At 45.4% G+C, this 12354-nt stretch overlaps 1 protein-coding gene across 1 annotated transcript in view; it reads right to left on the bottom strand.

The window, feature by feature from the left end:
• Positions 1-12354, bottom strand: part of SYN3 (synapsin III) — a 398733-nt gene that overhangs the window by 144895 nt on the left and 241484 nt on the right. The gene's annotated exons all lie outside the window — the stretch shown is intronic.

The raw sequence follows: 12354 nt of genomic DNA, 5'->3' as shown, positions 1-12354 counted from the left end.
TCAAATAGAACACTCATGTGTCCTGAATCCAGCCCCCGAGTCACCTGTTTTGAAAGGCCTGCTCTAGAACCATGTGACTTTAGGGCTGGAAGGCCAGTTGCAGGTAATCGAGTCTAATCACTGCATCTGACTTTGACGTGGTGAAATGACGCATCTGGGGTCATGCAACCAAATATCAGCAGGGCCAGAACTAGAGCAAAGGGATTCCGACTCTCAAACCGGAACTGTTTTCTGCCATGCCGTTGCTGAACTGGCATTTTCCCCACTATCCCTGCCCTCCTCCAGCTTTCCCTATCTTAGGGAACTGGCACCGGCATCCCATCAGGTGCCCAGGCCAGAAGGCTGGGTGTTATCCTTGGCACTGATCAAGCATGAAGACCCATTAAGTCTACCTCCTAAATATACTTTGCATCCATCCTGTTTCTCTCCCTTTCCATTGCTACCACCTAAGTCCTGCTGCAGTGGCTTCCTAACTACTCTCTGATCTCGTCACGGCCCCACCTCCCTCTTTGACCCTGTCTTGTACCTCTCCCCTCCTCACTCTAGCCTTTCAGCTCCTTCAACCTGTCATTTTCCTCTCCTCTAAAGGACTTTGTCCATGCCATTCCACTTGTTTGGAATTCTCTCTCCATGTCTCTTCTTAGTGTTTATCCCAACTAATCTTTGAGGTCTCAGAACAGTGCTGGTCCGTTGTAAGTGCTATATAAGTGTTAGCTATTGTGATTTTTATTCTTATCATCTCAGCCCAAATGTCACCTTTCTGAGGAATCCTTCTCAGTTCAGGTCATCCTGTAATTCACCTTCATGGCACCTAGCACAATCATAGCTCAATAACGAACTGCTTTTATCTGTTTTCCATCTACTGCCTCTGTGAGACCTGAGGGCACTTCCAGAATAGACTGTGTCTGTTGTTCAACTCTTTACATCCCCAGTGGCTGTCAGAGTGCACATCACAGCACTCAGTAAACATCGGGCTGGTGCTGAGTAAATGCTTGCTTATGTTTGTATACCTCTATCTAGCAGAACGTCCAATGAAGCCTTCAACACAACTTCCACGTTGGCCATTCTACAGATGAGGAAACTGAGGGTTAAGTGGGGCAACAAGTGACTCCATAGGTCTGGGGCACATGAGAACATAAGCCGCTGTCCTTGAGTCCTTAGCCTGGGGTCCTGTCCTGTGCTTCGGGCTCTGACGGCTGGGTGCATACTGGACTTCTGTTGCTTCCTGATTCAGAACTGGTATTCATGTATATTTTTCAGTGGTAGGAAGTCTTGCCTGGGGGAATGCTACTTGGTTAGCATCTGGGGAAAGAGAAATATTTTTCCCTTTGTTAGCCGGCGCTGGGCAGCCTTGAAAACTCTTTATCCCCACTGTCTGCTGCTTGGGATGTAATGACCTGCTTTCAATCCTTTTTAATCATGGGATTTCTGATAGGAATTTGGAAAACAACTCTTAAATCCGGAGGCTTGGATGGTAGCCCATGTTTCACCTCCAACTCTCTGTACCCAGTTTTTCAGAAAGACTTTTTATACCTGGCCCTCAGGCCAAGTCCCATCCTCCACTGCTCCCATTCTTCCCACATTCCCCACCTGGGGGCTGTCTAGCCATGTTTGTTTCCCGATTTACTCCCTGGATGGAAGCATCCCTTTGCCTCCAGTGCTGGGCTGTGTTTTCAGTCCTGGTGCTGTCCTGAGGCAGCCCTTGGCAGGTAAAATACCTAGGCTGGTGTCCTATGAGAGGCCATCTTGGACAACAGCCAGGGAGTGAGCAAAGCCAGCTTTGAAACCTTGCTCTTCCAAGTGTTAGCATGGGCCTTGCTTGGGCAGCTGACCTAAGCACCCAAGCCTCAGTCCCCTTAACTGTAAAATGGTAATAATAACATATCTTTTAGGATTAGTGGTGGGAACACCCAGCAAATAATGGGCACTAAGAAAATTATTTTCTTTCCTCCTCTAGCTTTTGGTAGGGCTAGGGGTAGTGGGGATGGGGGTGGAGTACAAGATCATAGAGATGGGTTAGGGAAGGGAGGGTCTCTGCTTAGATTGGCAGCTGAAAAGTCCAATCTAGGGAAGTGGCCAAAGCACCCTCGTTGGGTGTTAGTATGAGTGTTAGTGGGGGGGGTTGGGGTGAGGTTGGAAAGTGAACTGCCTCTGGGCGTTGGAGCCAGACAGACCTGGTTCAGATCCCAGTTTTACCACCTAATAGCTGGGTGACTGGGTGACTGAACTACTTGGAGTCTCTCAGTTGCTGCATCTGTAAAACAGCAATACTGATTCCCATTTCACAGGACGTCATGAGCACCACTGCTAATATATAGGAAGCCATTCATTCTGACTGTGACCTTTGCTCTGAGCTCTACTCCCACCCCCAAGGCCCAGAGGCCACCTGGTTCTGAGCTGGTTCCAGGGCATCCCCTGGCACAAACAGGAATTGGAATTCATACCTGCTTTCTCTGTTTTCTAAACAACAAAAATTATAGCAGCTACTTTTTATTGAGTACCAACTGTTCTTAGCTCTTTTTTACAGATGAGAAAACTATAGCTCAGAGAATGTCACTTGCCCAAGGTCACCAAGCAAGTTGATGAGACAGCTGGACTGTCTGGTCCAGCCTCCTTCCCGACCGCCTTCTCAGTGCTCTGGGCTTCCTGGATTCCTGAGGCTCAGACGGACCAGAGACAGCTGTTATGACCTTATTTGAATTTGGGCCACTTACATAGAGAGCAGCAGTGTCACCCAATTTCCTGCACTCACAACGAGCCCCCTTCCAACTCCCAACGCCCTTGATTCACTTTCTGCACTGTCCCCAGCATGTCCAGCAGGAGATACGGCGTGCTGGGAGGGTAATTCTCCACCTGCCCTGCATCCCTCTACCAGGTGAGAGCTCTAGCAGGCAGAAGGCAGATCAGGTACTCCTAGGAAGGCAGGGAGTGAGAAGACTATGAGGGAAGGGCACTAGAGAGAGTTCCGATTTCAGAGTGGAGGCCACTGTGCCTTCTTTTCCTCTGTCCACGTGGGGTGTCGAGGGCTCACGCACTTGTTCCCTCCGAAGAAGACAGAGAGGCCCACAGGTACCACACTGCAGACACAGAGGCTGGCCTAGCAGGAAAGAGGAGGTGGCACTGAATGTGAGCCTCCCAGGATGAGGAGGATGTGGGCTCAGGCTGCAGGGGAAGCCAAAATGGTGATGAAAAGGGAGTGATGCCTTGGAGTAACCCCCTCCTTAAAGCTTCGTTTCTCACTCATGGCTGCTCACCTCTTGTTTCTCTTCCAGAACTTCCCTTTCCCCTCCTGCAGTCTCACAGAGATGGACCAGTGGGACCTTGCTGGTGGGGGGCCTGGGGGAAGCTCCCACGCCTATGCCCTGGACCCTGTGAAACATCAACATGGCTTGATTCAAAATCAAGAAAAAAATGCTTGCCAGGACCGCTGTGCTTATCAGACTGGCCAGGCGGATGCCACCCACGAAGGCTGAGCTGAAGGCAGCTAGCGACCCTCTTGAGCTACCGGTTAACTGTGTGTAAGAGCTTCCCTTTGGGGTGAATACAGGAATGACTGGCCACTGGCACTTGTAATCTCTTCTGGGAGGCTGTAAAAGGAAACCAGGTGCTCGTGTGTCTGGCAAGGTTTAGGAAAGGTCACACTTAACAGAAAAGAAATCGATTTTTGTATTCTGGGAAAGTGTGGGCATTTTTACATCTACCCTGACACAATCTGGGGCACCTCAGTGAAACCAGTGATGGTGGAGATGGGGACAGGAAGACTCTGCAGGAGCACTTTAGGCCTGAGGGAAAAGAGGAAAGAAGGCAGTTATGGGGAAGAACGCTTGGCTTAAGCTGCCCCCAGAATGCTGTGAGCCAGCCTCAGGTCTGAGAGGGGAAAGGGCGTGCTAAGTACAAGTGAAGCCTGGGTCAGAGAGAGAGGGACAAATGGAAGGGACACAGCCACCTGTTACCATGCCCACCAATAGGGGCAGAGTCTACAAGACATCTTTAGACCTTCACTACCTTCTCCAAAAACTGCCCATCACCTGTGTGCATAAAGTGGGCTCCTGGGGACATATTTCTATTCCCTAGACTTCAGACCCTTGACTAGAGCCAATTGGACCATATTGGACCCTTGATTCATGCTAGCCAATCAGATGGTCTCGCTTGAGAATTTGGAACAAAAACAGCAAAACTAGTGGGACGATTGGCAGCCCTGCAGCAGGGATGTGATGGTACCCTAGAGCTGGAGTGGTCATTTATTTTGCCATTTGGTACAGAAAAGCAAATAAACAAATAAATAAAAATAATAAAAAGTTGGTCTACATGGAGAAAAGAACGAAATAGACATGTAAACAAAAGAGTACCAGCCAAACACACAAGCTGGTAGGTCCTTCCATTCAGAAACAGCTGCTGACACCCCCTGCCTGCTCCTGAGGGTGGGGATTGGGGGTGGGCGTGGGGGCAGGGAAACCAGGCTGAGCTGAGTGGGAGTGCAGGGGGCCCTGAGAATCCACCTCTGCTTGCCTGCTCTCCAGCTGACGCTCAGAGGATGGCCAGCCTTTGTCCTTCCCCTAGAAACATCCTCTTCTTTCTGTTGCATCCTTCTCAGGCTTCTGCGCGGCTTGTCAATTAGCCTGCATTCAGTCCCAGGGAGGAGTGGACCCAAGCTTCCAGCACGCACATACGCCACGTGCTCCCATCACCCCAGGAATGCTCATCATTTGTGAAAAATACATGTACTTTTCTGCCTCTGTTGCTTCTGCCTTGTCTGCTTGATCTGTACTTCAAAAAATGACAGTCATTCTTTAAGGCTCAGGTCGCATGTCATCTACTTTCTGAAGCCTTTTCTAACTCCTTCAGGCATAATTAGCTCTTCCCTCCTGTCACCTTCCAAAGCCCTTTGTACGTTCTGCCACTATGGCATTTTTCATATTGTATTATACTTCCTTGATATTTAAGTTACATATTAAAATATAGATGTAACACATTTTCTATATAAAGTGAAGAATAAAATCTCTCTCCTCCTCTAATCTTTCCAGCACCATCCCCCAAAGCTAATCATTATTAGCAATTTCTTTGGAAGGTTTCCAGAAATTTCTACATATAAGTAAGCATATATGAGGATGTGGGTATGTAGAGTTAGTTGTTTGATCCAAAATGGGTTATATAAAGCTGTTGTTATGCAATTTGTACTTTTCCCTTGTTGGACATCTTTAGATCTGTAGAAAAGCACATTCTGTTTATATTAATGCTCTATCAATGTTTGGCCTAAAATTTGTCATTTTATTTTATTAAAAAAAATGTTTACTTCATTTTCTATATTTTGCTATATGGTTCCTTCCTTCCTTCCTTCCTTCCTCTTCCCTTCCTTCCTTCCTCCCTCCCTCCCTCTTCCCTTCCCTTCCCTTCCTTTCCCTTCCCTTCCCTTCCTTCTTTCCTCCCTTCCTCCCTCCCTCTCCCCTCTCCCTCTTCCTCTCCACCTCCTTCTCTCTCTCTCTCATTTCATTTATGAGGTTTCTTTTCCCCCACTATCTTCTTCTAATGGTTTGGAAGGTTTATAGTTTGTTTTTAGTCCTTGAAGTGGTCACTCTTACAGCTTTAAACAGTATACCTAAACATTTATCTCTTGATTTATCTATTCCATATCCAATTCACAGATTCTCCACCATGTAAGATGTAAAAGTCGAGGCGTATATACATCTCCCCACATCCCTTCCTCTGCCATTGTTGTTGGTTAAGTGATTTCTTTTCATACGCGGCTGTGGTTTAGGATATTTACATTCTGTTCTGTAACCATAATCCCCACAGCTGTTTAGCCTTAGTTCTATATTTAAATGAGTATAATGTTTACCACCAACTCATGAATTTCACAGCTTCTCCTTCCCTAAATTGGTAATTTTGATATATCTTTTGGGAGACTAACTTTCATTATCAAGTCCCCTATTCCTCCCAGATCCACCATGAACTTATGAGGACTGTGTCCTATTTTCTCTGAGTCTGTGTGTTGGTGAATGTCTTTCCACTACTTTTATACATGAAAGACAACCAGACTGGCTAACAAATTTGAGAACACACTCATTACCTTCAGAATTTTGTGCTCATTGCTACCATGTCCTTTGGCATTAAAGGATAAAGTCGCAGGTCAGCCTGATTTTTTCTTAAGAATATTTCCTGATTTTACTACCTGAATATTGTCCATCAAAGTTCCATAATATATTGAGGCTATTTTTTTTTAATTCTATAGATTCAGGCATTTCGTTAATTCAGAAAAAGTTTTCTTCTATATTATTTTTGAATATATTTGTCCCATTGTTCTGTTCTTTTCTTCAGGAATGCCCAGCATGCACATGTGACTACCCTTTGTATTTCATAAGTATTGCCTTCTATCTTATTTCATTGTTTTCATTATTTTCCCTTTTCTTCTATTTTTAAGAAAATCTCTACTCTCTATATTACTGGCTCTGCTCTCAACCGAATAAATTCCACATCTTGCTGATGCTATTTTTTCCCTCTATTAGAGAGTTTTATTATTATTTTCAATTTTTGTTACTCCATATTAGATCCTGTCTGCATATATGAAGTTTTACTTTGGAAATATTTTAATCTGGTCTGTTATTTTCTAAGGGATGTAATGGGGTGGGATAAGGCAGTAAGCTAGGGCTGCCAGCAGATACCCCGTGAGTTTCTTGTCTCAGAATCTGTTACCAAATATGCTCTGCCTGGGTTTCCAAGCATTCCCCCAGGGGCGAAGTCAGTGCGGGTCACAAGGAAGACCCATAGCTCATTGGCCCTCTGACTGGTCATTTAACATTTATGTGTATCTCTTCTGGTGATCAGCTTCAATTCTGATTGTTGCTTCCCTCTCTCTTCTACCTCACCTCAAAGACATTTAAGGAATGGGAGTCAAGGCTGAAAAAATAATGCTAGCTACCTACATAGTGCCTCCTTTGGCCCTGTCTCTCTTGCCCTCCCACCTTGTGGAACTGAGTCACTACAAAGAACCTCACTTTTCCTTGGCCCACCCACACCTCTACTCCTTTGCTCTCTAGCAAGTTGGAGGAGGAAGAAGGAGGAGGAAGAGGAGGAGGGGAAAGGTACACCCATCTCTTAGCCACCTTGGCCCAGAAGTGGCCCAGATCACTTCTGTTCATGTTCCAACTATGAGAACTAGTCACATGGCTCAATGATATGCAATGGGGAGGCTGAGAAATGTGGCCCCTGCCTGGGCAGCTGCTCCCTACCTACTCCTCTCTATTATAGAAAGACAAGAATGAACTCTGGTAAGGAGTTAAATCATCTCAGCCCCACAGTGATTTCCTAGTTTCACTGAGGATGGAATTGTCTTTATTATTTTTATTCTTTGTGTTGTTTTCAGTGGATTTCAGAGAAGGGAGTACAATAAACATCTTTTAACTTGTTTACAAATCTGTCTCTCCTACCAATCTGTGATCTCCTCTAAATGGGGACCATGATTTAACTGTCTGATATTTTCCAGTCCCCAGCAGCATGACTGACACAGAGTAGATGCTGAATAAATGCCGCTTGGATGAAAGGATGAATGAATTCCTGTCCTGAGTGGGTGAAAACTGCTCTTCCCACCTTCCTCACTCTCGACTTAATCTTTCCATCTCCTCTCTTTTCTCTCTCAAGGGGAAAGGTAAGGAGAGGGATTGTCAGGCCTGCTCCATTCTCTCTTCTCTACTTCCCCTTCCCATCATGGTTTGGCTTAAGGCTTGTACCTTCTCTCTGTGCACTGATTCAACCCTCTCCTGGATGAGGTGTGGTTAGAGCCTGGCCCATGGCTCGGCAGGCTTCTGGCTGCCAAGCCAACATTTAGTGACGTGTCTCCTTGCAGCTTGGCTGTAAGATGTGACACTGGGGAAAGAAAATCTCCGTCTGGGGAAACATAACTCACTGGTGGGGATGCCAGGTGCACTGCCACTCAAGTTGGTGTTAAAAGCCATGGACATTAAGTGGGACTAGGGTGTGGATCAAACATGTGTGAGGGAGCCTGACCAAGTAGAGGACTCTTTCCTGCTTTAGATGCCCTGAACTAAGTGGTCCACTATATTCAAATCCACTTCTAATGGCAAGTTACTTTTCCTGTGGCAAGGAAGGGGCATTGATAGAAAAATAGTAGGATAGAGTAGCTAAGAGCTTGATCCTTGGAATCCAACAGACATGTGTTTAAATCCTGCTCTGCCATTTACTGGCTGTATGACTTTGGACAAATTATTTAAGCAATTTGAGCTTCAGTTTCTTTACCTATAACATTGAGATAGTAGGATCTACCTGCTGGATTGTTACGAGGATGAATTGAGTTCAGTCTTAGACATGAAAGAGACAGTCAATATTTGTGGAATGAATAAATACCCAAATGTACATAAAGTTCTTACCATGGTACCTGGCATGTTATAAGCAAGCAATGTAAGGTGGTTATACCAGTAATGATAGGCTAGGATTGCTAGGTTTACTGCAGTAACAAAACCCCCATATCTCATATCTTAAAACAAAGAAAGCTTATTTCTTGCTTATGCCACATGTCCACAGAGGGTCAGGTGGGGACACTGCTCCTCAAGTAGTCCTCAGGCTGAAAGAACAGCCACCACCTCGAACGCTGTCAATCACCGTCCACTAACAGGCAAAGTATATTTTCCACTCCTTGATTCTGAGTTTGGTCATCTCATCTGACTTACTCTGGCCAGTGGGATGTTCAGAAAGTTTAAGCAAGTAGAGACTTGAAGAAGCACTTGCACTTGAGCTCTTATAACTCTGCCATCAACATGAGAACATTCCTGAGCTAGCCTGCTGGAGCAAGAGAGATATGTGGAGCAGAGCCAAGGTGCCCTAGTCACTCAGTCAAGGCTATCCTTAACACCTGGCTGAGCCCAGACATGTGAGCAAGAGTAGTCAAGATCAGAAGAGCCTCTTAGCTAACCCCAGCTGACCTCAGATTCATAAGCAATAAAGAATTACTATTATATATTGAAGTTCAGGGGTTGTTTGTTACACACCATTATTGTAGCAATGGATATCCTGTCCTGGCCTCATGCTCTCTAGAACATGGGACTTGGCACCTCTTAATATTACTCAGGAAAAAAAAAAAACTGACATGGAAGATTTTACTGCAGACTTCTTGGCGGGAGGAGTCAAAGGGAATTTGACATCATGTAACTTCATAAATTTCCACTTAACATGGTTATTCTCCCTGTTTCTTTGGCTGAGTTGCTAACTAGGGCTTCTCACTTACTCTTACTACACAGGACACTATTTTGCCAGCGTGTATGTACTCTGTTCCCCATCTCTTCATCCTTTCCCTAACATCTCTCACTCTTTCTTCCATAGAGCATAGGCCTTATCCCAGATATTCCAGACCTAAGTACTCAGCAAAGTCCTTCTATCTGTGGGACCTACTCTCCTTAGAAGCCAGTGGTTTATAAGTAATAGTAATCCTTGTTTGTATTTCTTTATCATTAAAAGTCCCTTGAAGGCAATGATGGTGCATTGTTAGTTCTGTTATCTTTAGTTCTGGATCATTTTAGGTCATTAGTGAATGGGTTTGGAAATACTCATTGTTATTGGAAGAATTTTAGTGCATCCACACCCTTAATACCACTCTTTAATGGGTGATTGAGAGCCAACTAGAGAGTAAATATTATTTATCCTCTTTGTATGTAAGGTAGATATGGAACCTCAGACTTCTGCAAGTACCCAGTGCATAAGATGGGAGAAACTGGATAAGGTGCTCCAAGATGGGGAGGTGACACTGTCTCTATTTTATACACACAGGTCATGAGGCTCCAACAGGTCCTCTAGGTCCAAGGTCAGAAAGCCAAAAAAAAGTTGACTGGAGACAAGCATCTGGACCTCTTACTTTCTCCACTGAACCAGACGTTGAGCCTTGGCGCTGGACACTCTGAAACTTGGCCTGGCTTCACACAAAGCTTGGCCCAGGGTCTCCCATGGCTCCACTGAGCTTGGCAAGGTACATGGACAGAGTTGGCCCAGAAAGGCTCCAGACAACACCCAAACTCAGCAGCGACCCCACCTAAGAGCACTTGTTTTGGGGGCTTTACCTGACGGAAAACAGTGTGTGGACAGCTCATGGCACGTGGACTGACGTTGGTTCTGACAACCCAGGGCTGCTGGCTTCCCCTGAGCCAAGGCCTGCTGGGCTCAGTTCACGAGAGAGGCTATTGCCAATGGGCAGGGAGATTTAGCATTCCACCCCTGCTCTTTTAATCCCCTCTGTGCAGGAATGTTCCACTGCAGAGACAGCAGAACTTGCAGAGACAGGAGGTGGTGCCAAAGGGGAGAGGGGGTGGTGAAGAAACAGCCTTGTGGGATTCAGGGTGTATGCTACAGGGAAGGCAGGGTGAGGTTCAACCATGGACTCACTGTATCACCTCGGACAAATCACCTCCTCTCTTGGGAAAATTTCCTCAATTTTCAAATGATGAGGAAAGACTGAAAATATATATAAGATTCACTTCAGGATAAAGTTCTAAGATTCTAAGAGCTGTTTCAGTTGTGAAGTCCAAGGTGGGATTTTTTTCTTTAATCTACAAGGCCTCTTTAGATTTCTACATAAGCACATTTGCAAGAAGTAGAATATCTTAGTGGGATGTCAGAAGGACAGTCCACCTTTCACTTCAATTCTAGGATTTTAAGCACCTTGAGATAGGGCCCAGCACATAGAATTCTCTGGGATGTCATAAATGGAAGGGCACTTACAGGTTTATCTAGCCCAATCTGTTTTAGACAGAGAAACTGGAGACCACAGATGGGAAGTTATTTTCTCAACACTGTGCAAGGAATCTCAGGCCCAGAACTCAGGTTCTCTGATCCCTAGAATAAGAGATCTTTCTGATAATTAAAAATTTCTGCCTGAAATGTCACATAAGACCTCTGAATTCCAAGGCTTTCAGATGCTTCACCTTTTAAAAACAGGCTTGGCTCTTCCCTCCTTTGGGCAACTTTCAGGGTTAACTTGGGGACTGATCATGGAGATTATGAGAGCCTTAGGCTTATGTAAAATCTGTGAAATCCAAAGGCATACACGTGCTTTGGGGATCCTGCAGATTTTCCCCAAGCAGCCCAAGCCTTGGACAGCAGCCACCCTAGAAGGGGTGTGGTCTCATGCTTAGCTGATCCCAACTCCAGCCTCAGGATAGGACATGAGACCCAAGTTGACATGACACAAGCCCTTTTGTAAATCAACTATACTTCAATGAAAAAAAATTAAAAATAAATAAAAGCAGCCAGAGAAAAAAGACACCTTAAGTACAGAGGAACAAAGACAAGAATGATAGCGGACTTCTCAACAGAAACCATATGGGCCAGAAGAAAAATGGAACAATGTTTTTAAAGTGCTGAAACAGAAAAGAGTCAAATTTGGATTCTGTATTCCCCAAAATATCTTTAAAAAATTAAGGCGAAATTAAGACTTGTACACATCAACAAAAGCTGAGATGATTCATTGCCAGCAGATCTGCATGAGAAGCAATGTTAAAGGGAATTCTTCTGGCAGAAGGGGAAGACCGAGGGGCAGAAAAAAGAGACTAAGGGGAAGAGAGGAGGCAACTGAGGGGCAGATGGAGGATCTGAGGAGGGAGACAAAGAAGGAATTCATTTGCAGCAAACTGATGTTCACTTCACTGATGTCGAGCCCCCTGGTGCTGAGGCCCGCTTTGGCCTCTGATCAGTCTTTCTCATCGGCACCCTGTGTTCTGCTCTTGCCCTTTCTCCAGGAGAGTCCTGCATCTTGTTCCAGACCTGCTCCCTCTTCTCCTCTTTGCTCCCAAATCACTCACCTCTAATGGCCCCTCACCTTCCTCCCTGGCCCTTGTCATTCCCTGGAGGGCTGGACACTCCTGGCCTCCCTGACTCACTTCTAAGAGACCAGCTTCCTCCTGTTGCCTCCTATGTCATCCCACCCATATTTGAATGTCACTCTTCCTTTAAGATGATCTCTTTCTGTGACTTTTGATTTTTTCTGTCTTCCCTTCAGCATCTTTTGAATTTTTAACGTGAGCATATATTACTATAATAATAAAAATAATAATATTGATCAAAACTCATGATGGGTAATAAATGAACCAATGAATGACGATTCCCAGCCCCAGCCCCTCTCCAGTGATGCAAGCTTAGAATCAGTGAGCGGATGCGGACACGTTCCTTCGCCTCCCCAGGAGCCATGCGCACTTGCCACACAACTGATCAAGGACTCGTGTTAGCGTAAGTCAGGAAAAACCCAGGCCATATGGAGAATACTTGAGTCATCTCTTTCACCCCTCGACCTCAACTTGGAAGCACCAGTGATTCTGAGAAGCATGGGACTCAGCATTCCTTTTCCCAAGCACCCCTTAT

Source organism: Lagenorhynchus albirostris, chromosome 11 (genome assembly GCF_949774975.1).
Source record: "Lagenorhynchus albirostris chromosome 11, mLagAlb1.1, whole genome shotgun sequence".
NCBI classification, from domain to species: domain Eukaryota; kingdom Metazoa; phylum Chordata; class Mammalia; order Artiodactyla; family Delphinidae; genus Lagenorhynchus; species Lagenorhynchus albirostris.
The sequence above is the reverse complement of the archived record's forward strand: the minus strand, read 5'-3'. Positions and strand labels throughout refer to the sequence as shown.